This window comes from Vombatus ursinus, unplaced genomic scaffold, assembly GCF_900497805.2.
Source record: "Vombatus ursinus unplaced genomic scaffold, bare-nosed wombat genome assembly UNPS02014959.1, whole genome shotgun sequence".
NCBI classification, from domain to species: Eukaryota; Metazoa; Chordata; class Mammalia; order Diprotodontia; family Vombatidae; genus Vombatus; species Vombatus ursinus.
Genome location: NW_020954737.1, coordinates 17,317,640 through 17,336,631, shown reverse-complemented (window position 1 = coordinate 17,336,631; position 18,992 = coordinate 17,317,640).

Here is an 18,992-nt window from a genome sequence, read left to right as displayed (position 1 = left end):
CTTCATGACCCCACAGACCATAGCACTCTAATGCTGTCCCTGGGATTTTCTTGGCAAAGAAACTGGAGTAAGGGGCAACTAGGTGGTAGAGTGGATACAGCACTGGCCTTAAAGTCAGGAGGACCTAAGTTCAAATCTGGCCTCACACACTTACTAGGTGGTTGTGACCCAACTGCCTCAAAAAAAAAAAGATACCATAATGGTTTGCCATTTTTTTCCTTCAGTAGATTAAGGCAAACAGAAATTAAATGACTTGCCCAGGGTTACACAGCTATTAAGTTTCTGAGGCTGGATTTGAACTCATGTATTCCTTATTCCAGGCCCAGCACTCTATGCAACGAGCCATCTAACTGTCTCTTAACTATACCAGATCTCAAACTGTTATTATAAAGTGGTAATAGTCAAAACAATCTGGTACTGGCTAAGAAACGTAGTGGTGGATCAGTGGACTAGATTAGGTATACAATACACAGTAGTAAATGATGATAGTAATCTAGTGTTTGATAGATGCAAAGATCCAAGCTTTTGGGATAAAAACTCACCATTTGACAAAAATTTCTGGGAAAAGTGGAAAGTGGTTTAGCAGAATCTAGGCATAGACCAATATCTCACACCATATACTAAGATAAGGTCAAAATGAGTACTTGATTTAGACATAAAAGGTGATATCATAAGCAAATTAGGGGAGAATGGAATAATTTACCAGTCAGATCTATGAGTAATGGAAGAATCTATGATCAAACAAGAGATACAGAGCATTATGCACATAAAATGGACAATTTTGATTACATTAAATTAAAAAGATTTTGCACAAACAAAACCAATGCAGCCAAGATTAGAAGAAAACAGGAAAATGGGGAAAAATTACAGCAAGTTTCTTTGATAAAGACCTCATTTCTTGTGGGGCAGCTAGGTGGTGCAGTGGATTCAGCAGGACCTGAGTTCAAATCTGGCCTCAGACACAAAACACTCACTAGCTGTGTGACCCTGGGCAAGTCACTTAACCCCATTGCCTAGCCAAAAAAAGACCTCATTTCTCAAATATATAGAAAATGGAGTCAATTTTATAAGACTATGAGTCATTTCCCAATTGATAAATGGTCAAAGGATATGAATAGGCAGTTTTCAGATAAAGAAATCAAAGCTATCTATAATGAATTGAATAAATGCTCTAAACCACTATTGATTGGAGGAATGTGAATTAAAACAACTCTGAGGTACCACCTCATTTCTCTCAGATTGGCTAATGTGACATAAAAGGAAAATTACAAATATTAGAGGGGATGGGGAAAATTGGAACCTTAAACTATGCCCAAAGGGTTATAAATCTGTGTATACCTTTTGACCCAGCAATGCCACTACTAGGTCTGTAACCCAAAGTGATAAAAAAAGGACCTATATGTACAAAAATATTTATAGTATCTTGTTTTGTGGTGGCAAATAATTAGAAATTGAAGAGATGCACATCAGTTGGAGAATATTTGCACAAGTCGTGGTCTTTGATTGTGATTGAAAACTATTGTACTACAAGAAGTAATGAACAAGATGGCTTCTGAAAAACCTGGGAACACTCATATGAATTGATGCAAAGTGAAGTGAGCAGAACCTGGAGCACATTGTACAAAATAATTGCAATATTGTGCAATGATCAATGGTGAATGATTTAGCGATTCTCAGTAATAAAATGATCTAAGATAATTCTGAAGGACGTATGATGAAAAAAGCTTAGCTACCTCTAGAGAAAGAACTGATGGAGTCTGAATGCAAATCAAAGGATACTTTTAAAAAACTATTTTCTTGGGTTTTTTTGTCTCTTTTCTTTTTCTTTTTCTTTTTTGTCTCTTTTCTTTTTCCAAAATATATTTTGGAAATATATTTGCATGACTTCACATTATAACTTACATCAAATTTGTTTGCCTTTTCAAAGAGGGTAGATGGGAGTGTGGGAATGAGAGAATTTGGAACTCAAAATTTTAGAAAAATGTTAAAAATTATTTTTACATGTAATTGAGAAAAATAAAAAAAATTCACTTAAAAAATAACCCGGTTCCAGGGTAAGTATGCTCATCACAATTGATTAAAGTCCCTTTGACATGGCCAAAGTTCTATCTTGAGAATTTATGCAAATACCTGGGACTAGAAGGATAAAAATGCCTGTTCAAATCTTGAGCAGTCTTCAGAACAATTTCTAGCCCAAGGAGCTATCCATGGTAGCAGTGTTTCGGTCTGAGACTTCCCGTCCATCTTGATAAACAATAAACGTCCTATGAATGTGTGATTGATTGATGTCTTCTTGCCTTGAATCCTGACCCTTCCATCTTCTTCTAGTCCTTACACTAGCCACTTGCTCTGACTACATGTGTACAAGCTGACTTACATGACTTAATATGCAAGCCTTTCCCAGATATACCATGGACTACATATTTGCTTTCCTAACACCAACTTAATACAGTTCCTTTAGGGTTTTAACCTCAGTTTCATTAATGTGTATATATGTGCATATGCACACATATGCATATATGTACATATGCATGTGTTTATATTATGTGTATATATGTCTGTGTATGCATATGTATATTGTGTATGCATATGTGTGTATGTATATGTGTATATATATACATACATACTATATTTCAATATAATTTATCTCCTTCATAACCCTATGTATTTTTTTTGCATCTAAAAATATTATTCTGTGAAGGAGTCCAGAGACTACATAGATTGACATAAGGGGTCTATAACATAGAAAAGGTCAAGAACTCTTGATTTAGAGAGTATTAGTGTATCCAGTGCTTCCTTATTCCCTAGGAAGTCTCCTTTAGAAGCAGATGATTTCATCTGTGCCATAATTCAATTGAGCTACACTAGATATTGCCTTAGCTTACAAGAATGATTACAGTTATGATTTATTGGTCCATATTCAAATCAGTTCTGTATGGGGTTCCAGCAACTAAGACATACATGCTACTCTCAAATTATACACTGCTACACACTACAGTGTCTATGTATAGGGCAGAGGTTCATCACAAGCCCTATCACTAAGAGGGTTTTCAGACTTTGCACTGTCCTACACTCCCTCTTTTTCTCTCAAACTGAACTCACCCAAAATGCTCTCACTGCAAAACTTGCCTCTTTTTTTATGCTATTACACTCAGAGCACCTAGGCCAGGCATGGCAAACTTGTAGCCTCAAGGCCACATGTGGCCCTCTAAGTCCTCAGATGTGATCCTTTGACTGAACCCAGACTTCACAGAACAAACCCCTTTAACAAAAGGATTTGTTCTGTAAAACTTGAACTCAGTCAAAAGGCTGCAATCAAGGACCTTGAGGGCCTCATGTGGCCTTAAGGCCACAGCTTCCCCACCCCGACCTAGGCCAACTACCTCAATACCAAGTTCCACATGTAATAGTGCTCTGTCTACTTTCTGTTGCCTCAAAATATCCCCTGCAGAATTTTAATCACTTCCCTTTCCAGCTGCCCATATAATGGAGAATGGAGATGAAGGCACCTTATTACCCAAGTGGCAACAAGTATGTATGTCTTCCCCTTTTGGCCCTGCCATTTCTCAATGTCTTGTCAATTATACTGTAGTTATATACAGTATGCATGCTGTTTTGAAGATTACAAAAGGACTGAGCAGTCCATTGACTTTTACACAGTTCAAGATATGAATGAGCAGAAGGATCCAGTTCAGTAAAGATGATAATACAGCAAAATGCCAAGTATCAGGTTTAGATCTGTCACATCCCTGACACTGTGGAATGTGAAGTATAACATAAGAGAGGATAAAGGTTACTCTAGATCTCTAAGATGCCTAGAACTCAGTAATCACTCCATTTGTTAGTTTGAAGAAAGTAGAGCAGAAGCTGAGATACCATAAAGATATCATCTATAGCTGCAGGGGTTGGAAGTCAGTGTGACCAAGAGTATGATTTAATGAAGGACCAGTGACACCATGCTCTGGGAGAAGGGGAGTGGAAGGAAGGAGGGAAGTGAGGAAGGAAGGAGAAAAGAAAGAAGGGAAGAGAAAAGAAAGTTAGAAAGGAAGGAAGGGGGGAGAGAGGGAGAGAGAGAGAGAGACAGAGAGAGAGATGGAGAGAGAGAAGGAAGGAAGGAAGGAAGGAAGGAAGGAAGGAAGGAAGGAAGGAAAGATGGATTTATTAAGTGTCTACTATCTGCTAGGCACTCTGCTAAGAGCTTTACAAATATGATCTCATTTGATACTTGGATGAAACTATGTCTTTTGAGAAACAGATTCCCCCTGTATTATTTCTAGCTACTGGATAGCCACAGTCTACTCATAATTCAGAACTTGAACATATTTTATCTTGTGTTATTCTCTGTAGTATTGCAAAGCTAGATTACTACTTAACAGGGAGTCAAACTAACTTTGAACTTACAGAAACTGTACACCTATTTGTTAATGGATATGGCATCCTGAGGGAATCTTCACCCTGAACCCTTCCATAGTAAGAGCTGACAGATCCCCAAGCACAGAATTTAGCTTCATTCTGCAGTCATGATGATTAGCATCCCTCTCCCAGTCATATCCTGAACCTAAGATCTTCCTGATACCTTGCTATTATTTGAACCCTGATGACCTCAAGTTTTCCATAGTTGCCATAGGCTGATTTCTTATGTCCAACAACTGTCTACCCTCCCCCCAAATATGTTTCCATGTCCAGCATTGAGCAGTGTCTACTCAACAACACATTAATAAATTAATGATTATATGTTTGGTATCATGTAGAAAAAGCTATTGACTTTGATATTTTGCTCCTGGTTATATATTCAAAGACTTTAGAACTGGAAGAAGCTCATCTTATTCAACCCCATGATATACTTTACATAAGAGTGAATCTGAGACCCAGAGAAATAAAGTGGCTTGCCCAATATTGCACAGTTAGCAAAGCTCAGATGTTCTTACCACAAAGCCAGTGCTTTTTTCACTCTACCACAATTAGCTGGTTCTCACTTTTTTCATGGGAGTATATGGAACAATTTCCTTAATTTAGGCAATGGCCACATTTAATTTTTTTAAGGTTATTCAATATTAAGTAGCAAAGTCTCAATGTCCTTTAGCAAATCACCCTCCAATCACATACACCATGATGTCCAGCTGTCCCCTTCAATGGAAATTCCATCCCTTTCTACTTGTTTCATGATATCATTTGATAAATGCCTTCAGCTTGCTGAATTAAAATCTCCATGTCAGTCCAAGTAGAATATAGCTCACTACTTCTCTTGCCAATTTGACATGTGGTTTCTTTTTAGTTCCAAAATTGTGTGCATCCCATTGTAAATCACCACACACTGATCACACTGTGGCATTAGGCTCTTATTTTTCTTGAAGAGGAAAGCCAGAATTATCATATTTCAGAAAAAGTTATGCCCAAGTGAAAATGGTAATAGGAGAATCCCCAGAGATCTAGATGTCATGGCTAGAAAGGAAGAGGGCTTTCTTTCTTCGACAATGAGCCAAACATCTCGTAATGAAACTCTGGAGAGTGAAGTTTGTAAGGCAATGTCCTCACTGAAATGATACCACCATATGCTATTCAATTTGACAAGCATTTTTTCAATATTTAAGAGAAACTGAATAAGGAAACATTTATTCTCCTAAAAATGTGCTTTAAGTATGAAAATAGTAATAACTATAACAATAACAAATGCTAACATTTATATAGCATTTTAAGGTTTGTAAAACATGTTAACATATTTCATTTGAAATAAATTCAAGTATTAAGATAAAATGGGGTGGGGTTGAAATAGAACAGAATTAGAATTCTAGTACCCTAAGATTTAGTCCCTCTGCCATTAAATAGTTGTCTCATCTTGGCCAAGTCATTTCCCCAGTCAAAGCTTAGGTTTCCTCATTTGTAAAAATTAAGGGTTTGGATTAAGGTTTGGATGACTGGGGATCTTTACAGCTCTAAAATACTAAGATTCTATGACCAGAAAACACAAGGAAAGAGAGTAGGAAAGTGAGGCATTGGAAAGCCACTAGATATTATAGGGTACTGTAGTGGAGAATGAGGACCATGAGAAAAAAGAGGGTACTAAAAGGAGAGGTAGGAAGATGCCAAGACCAACTGTTTTTTTTTCTTTTTTTCAGTTATGTTATGGTAGGGATTCTTTAATGGGTTAGACTAAAGAGTTACGGAATTCCTTTCTAATAAATTCTGTGATTTCTCCTACATTTGGCTTAGGGATATCCCACATCAAAGTCCATGACACGATATCCCACATCAAAGTCCAAATACACATCTAGGGAAATGGAGAGTCAGCAGAGACTCAACAGGATGCAGCTATTAAGTGACTGTGTAACAACCACGGAGGGGAGCATAGAAAACTTTGGAAACATCCTCTGGGAAGGGATCCTATGAAATTATGACAAAAATGACTTCATTATTTTATTTTTTAATTATTATTGCACCCACTACCATCATGATCCTGAATTCTGAAATGCTATGCCAACACAGCACAAGCTTTGTCTGATCCTTCCTAACATAGAAGTCTTTGAGTACAGATGAGGCATTGGACATTGTGCCTGTCATCCAAACTAAAAAAGAGGCTCATCAACAGGGTGCCACAAGGTGGTCAAGCAAGAAGTAGAAGTTGTAATTAGCCTCACTGAATGGTGTGTCCATATACTAATGAAGTCACAGATGTGATTGCATGTCTAGTTTTGCATTAAACACTATGCAAGATAGAAAAGGAGATATGGCTCCTCTCCTAATGGAGAGATAAGACAAACCATCTAAAGCACAAAACAATACAAGACTAGTATGTGATCAGATACTAAGCAATGTGGTGCAGTCTGTTCAGGCCATAGGAGATCAATCATTCAGCAATTTTCCAGATGGAACTTATGCCTGATGGGCAAATCCTTTATGTCAGCCACATGCCAACTAAGTCTTGGTGCATTTCTTTGTTCAGCATCTAAGATGCTGTTATTGATCCATTTTTTAAAAATTGAGAGGTTGGGGAGTGAATGAATAAAAAGCACTTATTAAGCACTTACTATATGCAAAATACAGCTAAATACTAGGGATATGAACAGAAAAAAACAACAACAGTCTCTATTCTCAAGGAGCTCACACTCTAATTGGCAGAGACAATACATAAGGGAAAATTCAGCTGCAAGGTATATGGAAAGGCCTGAATGATCTGTAGAGTTGATAAGTTTTCAGGGTATAGTACAAAGCAGATGTTAAGGCCTTAGGACCTTAGGATATAGTGGCAAGAGAGAGACAATAAGACTTGGTAGTCCTCCATCTCACCTGGAGGAATAGAGTTGTAAACTCCTATCTCATCCAAGCAGGGTCAACAGTCAAGGGGCTCCAGATGGGTTCTAGTAAACAATGGCTGGGTAAGGGATGGGGGGGAAGGAGGGCACTCTCAGTGGATCTTCGTGTTACTTGACCAGCAGGACTGGGGAGGGAAAGCATTTTAAATAGAACTTACCAATTAGCCAATATTGACAAGATTGTGGCTAAGAAAGAGGCCCCATTTCCCAACAAGAGCCTTTGATCCTCACATAAGATGTCTTTTTAGGGGAGAAGGCAGGAAGAAGTTATAACTCTGGGGATCTAGATTTGCAGTGAAGTATTAGGAATTGCTCTGGAGGTATAGGGAGATATGAAACAGGACTTTTGGAAAGTAAATGTGGAACTTTAGATTATAAGAAATGCATTATAAAGAGCTTTAAGTAACATAGGCAATCATGTTAATGAAGAATTTAAAGTCTTATAATTCATCTCAGAGCAACATAAGTTGAAGGAAGGAGTGTGTAATGGTTGATGTCAAGAGGCTTCAAACTCTAAGACTGATGAGAGACAAGTGAGGCATCCTTCATTCTGATTAAAACATGTGGATGATAAATGGCCAAACCAATTGACATGGAGTAGTGTGTGATAGGCATGCTTCTGATTACTAGCCTAGGGTGGGGAAAATCAGCCTTATCCCATCTTCTTTATTGATTAGAAAGCCCAGTTCCTGAGAATGTCTGCCAAGAGACTTGTCCAGCTGTCATGATGACTTAATTATTCTGATCTGATTGTTTTTTTTTTTCAGAAGAAGATCTAGAGCTCATAGTGACCCTGTCAAAGTGACCATGCGGAGAAATTTTGTACTTAAAAAAGTCAATATGATCCAATGGGGTATAAATAGATTGGCATGGAAGCAAAACAGTCAAGTTTGTCTTGGATAATAACCCAGACTCACTTTTTTTTTGTCTTTACTCTATGGCACAACTGCTCACCATTTTCAGTAGTCCTCTGACTTCAGCCTCTCTTTCCTTTCCCGCAACCCCAGGATCAGAAAAAAAAAAAAACAACTGTTCTTTATACTTTGGCATGAATTTAAGTCCCTTGTGATCTCTCCTGGAAATATCTGCAATTTGAACTTTAACACTGCCTAAGGAATGACAAATTTATCCCTTGTTAAAGGATTTTCAGTCATCAATGTAAGGGTAGGGAAGATACTTTTTGGTGGGGCAGAAGAGGTTCAGAAAACTCAATATGTAGGCAGCTGCATAGTCTGCCTAAGTGTCTAGAACTGTGAGGAGTGCTCTGAAGAGGACCTAGCCCCCTGATGCACTGACCAGTCTTATAGGTCTGCCTTGACCATAAAGAATGTAAAAACCTGGTAGTCATAAAGCAGCTTGAAACCAAGGCAAAAGCAAATAGCTTCTGTCCTGAAATCTACAGTCATACTCTGATTGTGGTACCTATTGGGTGAACCTTTCTACCCGCTTATTTGTGATGGAGCAATTTACAATCTGAACCTAGCTCTTGGCCCATTTCTTCACGCCTTCCTAAACACCAAAGTGTGACTTTCATCTATACACTCTGACCCTCTTCCTACCTCAGTTCTTTTGCTTATCTTGGACCACTGGACAGTTTTGTGAACTTTGACAACACTTCTGTGCCTATGTTCCCATGCAATACTTGATGACATGGATCTGATGACACTCATCTCTTGGACTGTACACTCTGCCCATGTCTGTCAGTGTCCTAGCCAGTTGTGATTTTGACAAATACTCAAAGGCCAAACTTTTTTTTTCTGTGTGCTACAGACTGAAGATCTCTGTTTCACTCTCAATTTTCTCAAAGCTATTCTGTCTCAGTAGCTCTGATCACCTCCTGTCCTGCCCTTATATTTCTCTATAAGTCAATGTGGATAACTTTTGAATCTAGACATATTTAGATATCTCTTAAAATAATCCTGGCTTTAGTAATGTTTATGGGAAATCATGAGTATAGAGAATTAGGCCAAGTTTGGAGGCAACATTTCCTAAAGGATGCATGGAAAAAATGTTCACAGACAAAAATCCACCTGACACCATCCTTTGTGGAGCCATACAAAGACTGAAACATTGTGGGAAGTGACAAAAATGGTTTTAATCTTTAGTATTTGCTTCCAAATCAACCCAAGCTTCTTTTGAGATTATTAAGCATTATTTTCCCCATGGGATAATCCTGACATAACTAGTATCTGACTGTCTTTCATGCCTTCAGTCCATTTCCATATCTCCACAACTGTCACCAGTTACCTCAACTTATCTTCTCTTACTCTGTTTTCATCTTCTAAAAAGTGTTCAGAATGTGGTTATGAATTTTTCTGCATTTGTAGAACATTCCCTCATGCATTTCCAACCACCTTCTCCCCTCCACACTCTTTACATAGAAAGCATTCATTTCAATCATTAAAGTCATTCCATATGTTTCAAGTCATACCCTACTACCACCTTCCTGCTTCAGATTGTCACTACCTCACACCTGGATAACAAAATAACAATAATTTACATATAAATAGTGCTTTAACATTTAAAATTACTTTTCCTACATTATCTCATTTGATCCTCACAACCCTGTGAGGTAGGTACAATTATCCTGACAGTTTTACAGGTGAGAAACCTGAAGCTCAAAGAGGGTTAAGTGACTTAATCAATCAATCAACAAACATTTATTAAACACATACCATATGTCAGGCATTGTGCTAAGCACTATGGATACAAAAAGAGATGAAAGACAGTTCCTGCCCTCAAAGATTTTATAGTCTAATTGGAGAGAAAACATACAAATAAATATAGATAAAGCAAGCTATGTATAGGAGAAATAGAAAATAACAGAGGGAAGGCCCTAGATTTAAGAGGTGTTGAGGAGGGCTTCCAATAAAGGAAGGGATTTTAGTTGGGACTTAAAGGAAACTAGGTAGGTCAGTAGGCAGAGAGAAGGAGGGAAAGCATTCCAGGTATGGAAGACAGCCAAAGAAAATTCTCTGAGTGGAAAGATGGAGGGTTTGTTCATGGAATAGCCAGGAGGCCAGTGTCACTGAATCAAAGAGCACATGTTAGGTAGTAAGATGTAAGAAGATGTCACATAGTGGGATAGTTTCTTAGGCGCCTTTTGAACCCAGGTCTTCCTGATTCGAAATCTAGTACTCTATCCTTTACTACTCACTGCCTCCAATAACTTTTTAACTTGATCTCTTGCCTATAATCTCTTCTTCCTCCAATCCACCCTGAACAGGGTTATAGACTAATTGGCCTACTATGTGCCAGACACTGTGGTTAGCACAAATATTATCTCACTTGAACCTCACAACAATGCTGGGAGGGAGCACTATTATTATCCCCATTTTACAGTTGAATAAACTGAGGCAGAGAGAGGTTAAATAATTTGCCCAGGGTCACATAACAAGTAAATTTCTGAGGCCAGATTTGAACTCAGTTTTTTCTGACTCCGGATCCCGGACTCCACCCACTATTCTATGATTGAAAAAGCAAATTTGAGCCTGAGGGTACTAGCTAGCTAGGGCAGTTGTATATTCCAAAAATCTTGGCAATGGGCAAGGGGTCTCTTTCTAGGGAGGAAACGTCTATTCTTGCCAATCAAGGGTCTGGTAATCAGATACAACTTTCATGGAAAGAAAAGCTATCAAATTTCCCCTAGAGCAAAAGTTTTCTGCCTTCTAAAAAAAGTTATAACAGGAAAAGCTTCTGGATTTTGAATTAAAAACCAATGGCAGAGCCCATCACTACAAAATAAAAGAGGCAACACTTTCTAATCAGCTAATGATCCACCCAAAATGCAAAGTTAGAAGCATGGAGCAATATGGAATTTCATGCTCAGGTTAAGTCACAACTGTCAGTGACCAGCAGGGAGCAGTGGAATGACAGAGTAATGATTATGGGAGACCTGCAGGGATCAGTGTCTGGGAGAGACTACACATCACACCAAACATCTGTCAGAGACTTCACAAATAGCAGAGACTGCACGCCATGTGAGACCTTCAGAGAAAAGGTCCAGTGGGAGCAGAAATGATGACAACACCAGAAGACATCTATGACTGTAACACCAGAGGCATAAACTTCCCTTCTACATGTATGCACTAGACATGTTTCATATATGCATCCCTCTCCAAAAGGGTTCCTTGGATGTTGCCCACTTTCCACTGATGATATGTCAATTTTTGGGAGAACATGCCCCAGGTTTATGGGGATAATCTTTTATTGGCACTTGTCTTAGTTTGCTATTTCATTAAAAGCCTTTGTATTTAATTGTGTCTTCAAAGCAAAGGATAGAAGAATAACTTACCAAAGTATAATCCTATGGGAGGAGGAATGGACTTTTAATGAAAATGGGGACTTCTAAACATTGCTGATGAAAAGATCAGAGAACTGCATAGAAATTTTGAAGTACAAGCAAGTGGAGGGGCAGCGCAACTAAGTGGTGCAGTGGATAGTACTGGGCCTGAAGTCAGGAAGACTCTTCTTCCTGAGTTCAAAATCTGGCCTCAGACACCAATTAGCTCTGTGACCCTGGGCAAGTCACTTAAACCTCATCAGTTTGCCTCGGTTTCCTCATCTGTAAAATGAGTTGAAGAAGGAAATGGAAAACCATTCTAGTATCTTTGCCAAGAAAACCCCAAACGAGGTCATAAAGAGTTAGACATGACTGAACAACAACAAACACAGAAGTCAAGAAAAACATAAAAAAGGTAAATAGGAATGAACAATCATAAGGGATTAAACAGGAATAGTTTATATTCTAATATGTGGAAATAGAATATGCATCCCCTCTGACTTTTTTCATCAGGGAAGTTGTGGGGGTGGGGTCTAATTCGACAGAGGTCTTTGGAGCAGCTCCATTATGTCCTGACAATATTAAAAGAAGAATGGAAGAGAAAAGGGAAAATTACCTCTCACATTTGGGATGCAAATATAGAAGTCAATGCAAACACAGAAAGTAGACATGAGGGAAACAGACACTTGAATCTCACTCTGATATGAATCGGCCAAAGGAGAGAAGAATACATACAGAAAGACTATTTCGCTAAAAAGAGGCACAGGAGAGAAAGGGGGGAAGGGAGAGGAAGACATGAAGGAGATTAAGAGAGGGATTAGTCCAAAATTAACTAAGGAGGTACAAAAATATTTATAGTAGCTCTTTATTTTTGTTGTAGCAAGGAATTAGAAACTGAAGAGGTACCTATGAAGTAGAGACTGACTGAACAAATTATGGTATATGAAGGTAATGGAATATTAATGTGCCATAAGAATATTATAAAAAAGAAACCTGGGAAGACATGTAAGAACTTATACAGAATGAAGTGAGCAGAACCTGGAAAACAATTTGTACAACGACAACAATATTGTAAAGAAAAACAACTTTGAAAGACTTAAGAACTCTGATCAGCACAATGACTAACCACGATTCCAGAGAATTCATAATGAAACTGGCCGCCCACATTCTAATAGAGAAGTGAAAGGCTCAGAATGTAGAATGAGATATTTTCTTTGGACGTGGCCAATGTAAAAATTTTCTTTTGCTTGTCTCTACATGTTTGTAACTGGAGGGGTGGTGGCAGTGGTGGAATAATGTATCTTCTGACTTAATAGAAAATTCTAACATATTGGTAGGGTCTTCTGAGCTATGGCTTGAGGTGGATCTGATTGCAAAAAAAGAATCTTGCACCTGGGGTAAACTATTCTGGGAGATGCATTGCCCAAGGTGTATGTGCGTGTATGTATATATGCATGTGTGTGTGTATGTCTGTGTATGTGTATCCAAAGGTATTCGCATAGGTAGAAGGTTACTAAAAACCCTACCCATCAAAAGGCACAGCTCATGGGAGATTACTTATGGTCATTTGAGTACTCGATATGGTTTTAAAATCACTTTTTGTACCAGTCAATATTGAAGGGCTAACTATTTAACTGTAACGGTGAGTTTGGCTGCTCTGACAGTAATGGTCTAACCCTTTGCCCCCCAATACAGTTTCTGGAGCCCTCTAGTCTGCAATCAGCAGGGCCTTGGCCTCACTTCTTTACGCCAAAGAGACAAAGTACAAAATTTAATTGAATGGGCCCCAAGAGTTGGGTCTGCAAGGTAAAAGCACCTGCTGGGCCTCTGATTGCCTCTTGTTCATGTCTAAGGAGGGATTCAGAGGCCAGTGAGGTCCGGGATAATGGCAGTGAGTGAAAGCCTGAGGCATTTAATTCTCACAACATCTCCTCCTCCTCTTCCCAGCATCTCTTCACCAGGTGACATGCTTAGCAGATGGAAAAGACCGAAAGATTCACTCAAGAGACTCCTGAATCACTCCCCATGGGGCAAAAACAAAACAGTTGTGCAGAAAAACACACATTACCCTGTGACAAGTTATCTGTTCCTTTATCTTGAGCTTATGCCAAAACAAAAAATAATCCTTTTTGCTTGCAGGATGCTTTATGTTTTTGGAAGTGCTTTCACTCATAATACTTCATTGGTCTTCTCGACAGCTTTGTGACATAGTCAGGATGGATGCTGGTATCCCCATTTTGTAGATGAGGAAACCAAAGCTCAGAAAGATTTCCTGACTCACTCAAGGTTATACTGAGTTAATAACAGATCTGGGGAAAGGAGAATAAGCACCCAGACTTGCTGCATGCTCAATCTAGTAGGTTTGGGGCTCTACAAAATCTTCATTCAGCAGAACAAGATGCTATGATAGTTACTGTTTGGGCCTAAGGTAGGATGAAGGCAGGAAAATAACCTGGACACTGAAGAAGGACTTTTCATATTAAATATTTCTTTGGTTAACCACCAACAACCTGGAAAGTTCAACTCAGCAGAACTCTACTCACCTATCCATTTCTTTGACCGTGCTGGATGATAGAGTTTCCTGTGCTAATGTTGCATCATAAATGGTTAACACCACGGCACCAGGATCTGCACCAGGGCAAGATGATATCTGAAATAGCTTTGAAATCCAATATCATGAAGATGATAAACTTGCTAGAGCTGTACTGATCATAAAAAAGATATCAGCCCCTTTTGATGCCACATTGTCTAAACAATCAAGGAGGCACAAAAGGATAAAACGTTATTAAGGACAGGTTGCTTTCTCGGAAGGATTTAGGGAAATTAGATAAAAGGATGGAGGACTTATTATAGGGGAGAGAGCCTGAGAAACTGTTTCAAAAGATGAACTCAAGTCTCTTTATCTCTCTAAGCCTCAGTATTCATCTATAAAATGAAGCAGCATCATGAAACCATGGAGATGATGCTGGATTTGGAATCTAAGAGCAGGGTTCAAAACTGAACTTACTATCTTGTGAGCTCTTGGTCAAATTCTTACCTTCTCTGGTGTTCGGGGTTGTTGTTGTGTGGTCATTTCAGTTGTGTCTAACTCTTTATGACCTCATTTGGGGTTTTCTTGGCAGTGATACTGGAATGGTTTATCACTTCTTTCTCCAGCTCATTTTACAAATAAGGAAACTGAAGCAAGCAGGGTTAAGTTACTTTTCCGGGGTCACAGAGCTAGTAAATGTTTGAGACCAGATTTGTTTTTTTTATTATTAATTTTTTTTAGGCAATTGGGGTTAAGTGACTTGCCCAGGGTCACACAGCTACTAAGTGTCAAGTGTTTTTGGTCTGGGGCCAGATTTGAACTCAGGTACTCCTGACTTCAGGTCCAGTGCTCTATCCACTGCACCACCTAGCTGCCCTATTGAGGCCAGATTTGAATTCAGATCTTCCTGACTCCAGAATGGGCACTCTACCCATTGAACTATTTGGCAGCCTGGTGTTAAAGATGCTCATTTGTAAAATGAAAGGGTTAGTCTAGATGACCTCTAAGGTCTGTTCTAGCTTTAGAGTGATACTTAAATCATTTATTGATCTCTAAGGCCCCTCTGAGCTCTGAAATCTACAATCCTAACCAGATTAAGCCTTCAGAAAATTTGTTTTTCAGCCTTTTCAGTCATGTTTGACCCTTTGTTACTCCATTTGGGGTTTTCTTGGCACAGATACTGGAGTGGTTTACCATTTCCTTCTCCAGCTCATTTTACAAATGGGGAAACTGAGGAAAAAAGGGTCAAGTGACTTGCCCAGGGTCACCCAGCTAGTAGGACTCTGAAGCCAGATTTGAATTCCCAAAGATGACTCTCACTGACCTCAGGCCTGGCACTTGATCCACTGCACCATCTAGCTACCCCAGAAGGTAGTTACAGAAGGTAGTTAGAAAAAATTTCCTATCCCTTGTTGTCTCTCTCTTCCTTCTATCCAGAATTTGATATACATGACATGTCCATTATCTACCACAAAAGAAACACTGAACTGATTGGGCAAATTATCGAGAAATTCACTTCATCCTTGTAAGATCATTTTGGGAGTCAATGAGACAACTAACTTTTCAACAGAGGCAGATGCATTGTGCAAACTGCTAAGCAAGCATTTGAAAACTGAAGTTAGAGCTAGCTAAGCCTTAGCAAAACCAGAGCAGACATTAAACATATTTGTAATTTGTTTTCATTTAACTTGCTCACGTGGAACAGCCTAATGGATTAAATGATGTTTCAGTGATGACAGGAAAGTGTGGTGGGGGTTGATTTGTCCTTGCAATGAAAACACAAAGCATACATAGATGTTCTTTATAATTGTATTTCAGTAGCTTAGGGAGGAGTTGTGTAATAAAACTATCATGTCCATGAGCTACATCATTTCTTTTTGACTAAAGGAATGAAAGAATCACAACTTGGACAACAGTAGAATTTGTGCTGGATTTGCAGGCAGAGGTCCTACATTTGAATCCTGACTCTAACACTTAGAACATGAGATGTTGGCCAAACCACTTTATCTTGCTGGGCCTCAGTTCCCCCATTTGAAAAATAAGCAGTTGAACTAGATGAGTCCTCTGGTCTCTTCTATTCTATATTTATAACCCTATGATAATTTTTCTTGCTACTAGATAATATTTTAGAATGTCAAGACTTTGTATCAGAATGAAGGTAGTTCTAAGGACAGGGTGAGCAAGTCTTCAGGGAGGATCTCAGAGATATATTCAATCATTATCATCTTTTAGGATTAATGATTTTGTCAAGTCCTTTCTAAGAGCAAGTCTTGGTAAGAGGCCTTAAAGGCTCGGGGCAATGGGGGAGGGAGAGCAGGGTTGAGAAGATACAACTAGAAGGAAGATGGCTGCTGAAAGACATGGGAAAATGAAGCAAAGAAGGACCATAAGAGAAACAATATCTACTTTACCATTTTACTGAGGGTCTCTGCTTATATAGTATGCAAAGAAGTCTGGTGTGAAGTGAAGAATGCTTTATGAAATAATAATCCTCTTCTAATTGGTGCTGTTGATAAACCACAGAAAGGTATAGTTGGAAAAGCCTTTAGAGATCAGTTAGTATAACCTCCTCATTTTCTAGATAATGCAGCAAGAATCAGTGTAGGGGACAAAAAGAATTGGACTATGAATCAAAAGAATTGTGTTCTCTTCCCAGTTCTATGTTCTGAGGCAAATCACCTGTGTTGACAGGTCCTTCAATTTCCTTACCTATAAAATGAAACTGATGGACTAGATAATCTCTATAATCACTTTCAATTCTAATATCCTAAAACTCAGGAAGATCACATTACATGCCCAAGGTCACACAGCTATTAAGTGACAAAGCCAGGATTAGAACCCAGAGTCACTGATTATAAGCCTAGTGCTTTTTCTGCTAAATCAGTTTAGCCAGTTTGGGGCAGCACTGTGCAACAGTTTTTAAACTGTTTAGCCAGTTTACATTTTAACCTTGTGGATTTTCTGCATATCCAAACACAAAAAATTAAGGGAATGAAGAATGACTATTGTCATATTATATTTTGAATTCATTTAGACAGTCCATAGAGCTCATCTATCAGTATGAATGTCTTAGGTAGACATCACAAATGGGCAGTGAAGTTGGTCAGGATTAGATAGAAGGAAAACAGGCTGGACTGACTTACCTTTGAGAAACTGCAGAGTTCTTTTAATGATTCCTAGCCTCTCCTTAAAACAAAGGGCCATCTTTTTAATACTGACATTCTATTATTATTTTTATCTGAGTGCTTGTTATGGAATATCCAGTCTCTGAGGATAAAATTGAGGATTCATTCATTCAATTGATGGGAAATTATCAAGTGCTTACTATGTGCAAAGCATGGTGCTGAGTTCTAGAGATACAAAGACAAAAATAAGTCCTTATCGTCTAGAAGTTTACTTATTAATGGCAACAAAGAAAAGCATGGATGGAGGGAAGGAACAGGCTATAGCAAAATACAAATGAAAAATTAGGCAAGAGAAGTGGTAGAAGTTATGTTAAAGACACGCATGAATAGAGAAAAAAAAGACAAGCCAGTCAGACACTGAAAGTTAGCAATAATTAATCAATGAATCAACTAGCATGGTTTGAGGTAACTAAATGCCAGATGCTGTCCTAGATACAAAGACAAAAATGAAACTGTTCCTTCTCAAGCTTGTATTCTTGGAGGAGAAATAAGATAATGGGATTAGGAGCAGAATTCCTGTAACTGCGGCATACTGTCACCAAGAGTACCAATCTGCTTCTTAGGGTGCATATGCTTTATCCCATCCGTCTTTGGCCTTCTATGTTGATATCTAGAAGGCTGGTGGGGAGGAAGATGGGATATGTAAACATTTACAGAACAAATACAAAATGAATACAAGAAAGATGGGGAGGGCACTATAGGGAATCAGGAAAGACTTTCTAGAGAAGTAGCATTTCACTTTAATCTTGGAAGAAGTAAGAAATTCTAGGATGAACAGTTCATTTCTTCCACTGGCATCCATGCAAAGTCAGAAGAATGAAAGGAAGGCCCAGGCTAGAATCCTATCACCTGGATATTCCATGGCAGGTTGGTGAGAGGATAGGGACCATAGTCACATAATGTGGAAGGGTTGGAGGAAGCACCCACATTGATGAGATCAAAGATTCACTGGAGTATTCATTTCATTAAAGTCATGCCCATCTATGGTTATATTGACACCAGAAGCTTGCTGAGCTGCTGGGTAAGTGAACAAAGTAAGTATTGGACTAATTGGTCTAATGGACAAGATGTCAACTGAAATAATAGTAGTAGTAGTAACTCATATATAACTTTAAAATTTGCAAAGTGCTTTACAAATATCCTTTTATTCTCATAACAATTCTGGGAGATAGGCATTATTATACCCATTCTACAGAAGAGGAAACTGAGGCAGGTGGTGGTTAAGTGACTCTCTGGGTAATGCAGCTAGTCTAAGATTGGCTCAGGTCTTTTTTTGAATTCAGGTCTTCCTGACTCCAAGTCCAGTGCTCTCTACACTGTGCCACTCAATTGTAAATCCCTTGTACCTGAAATATGACACCAAATATCACTGAATCATTTGAAAAACTAGTCCTTAGCTCATACTAGACCCTAATATATGGCAGAATTGTCTCCACTAGGGTGCCCAGGGGAAGATGCTAAAGTAATTGAGATGGTACCCATTTTCACCATGTCTGAGAACAACACCATTTTCCTATAAGTCTTCATATGGCTCTACTTAATGAAAGCAGAAATTCAAGGTCATTGCCTACTATACTCAGCAGGCTGACCCAAAGGAAAGAAAAAATAGAAATGAGAGAGAACCACACCTCCTTGTTTTCTTCTTTGTTTTGAGAAGGCTATGATTGACCAGACCATTCTATATA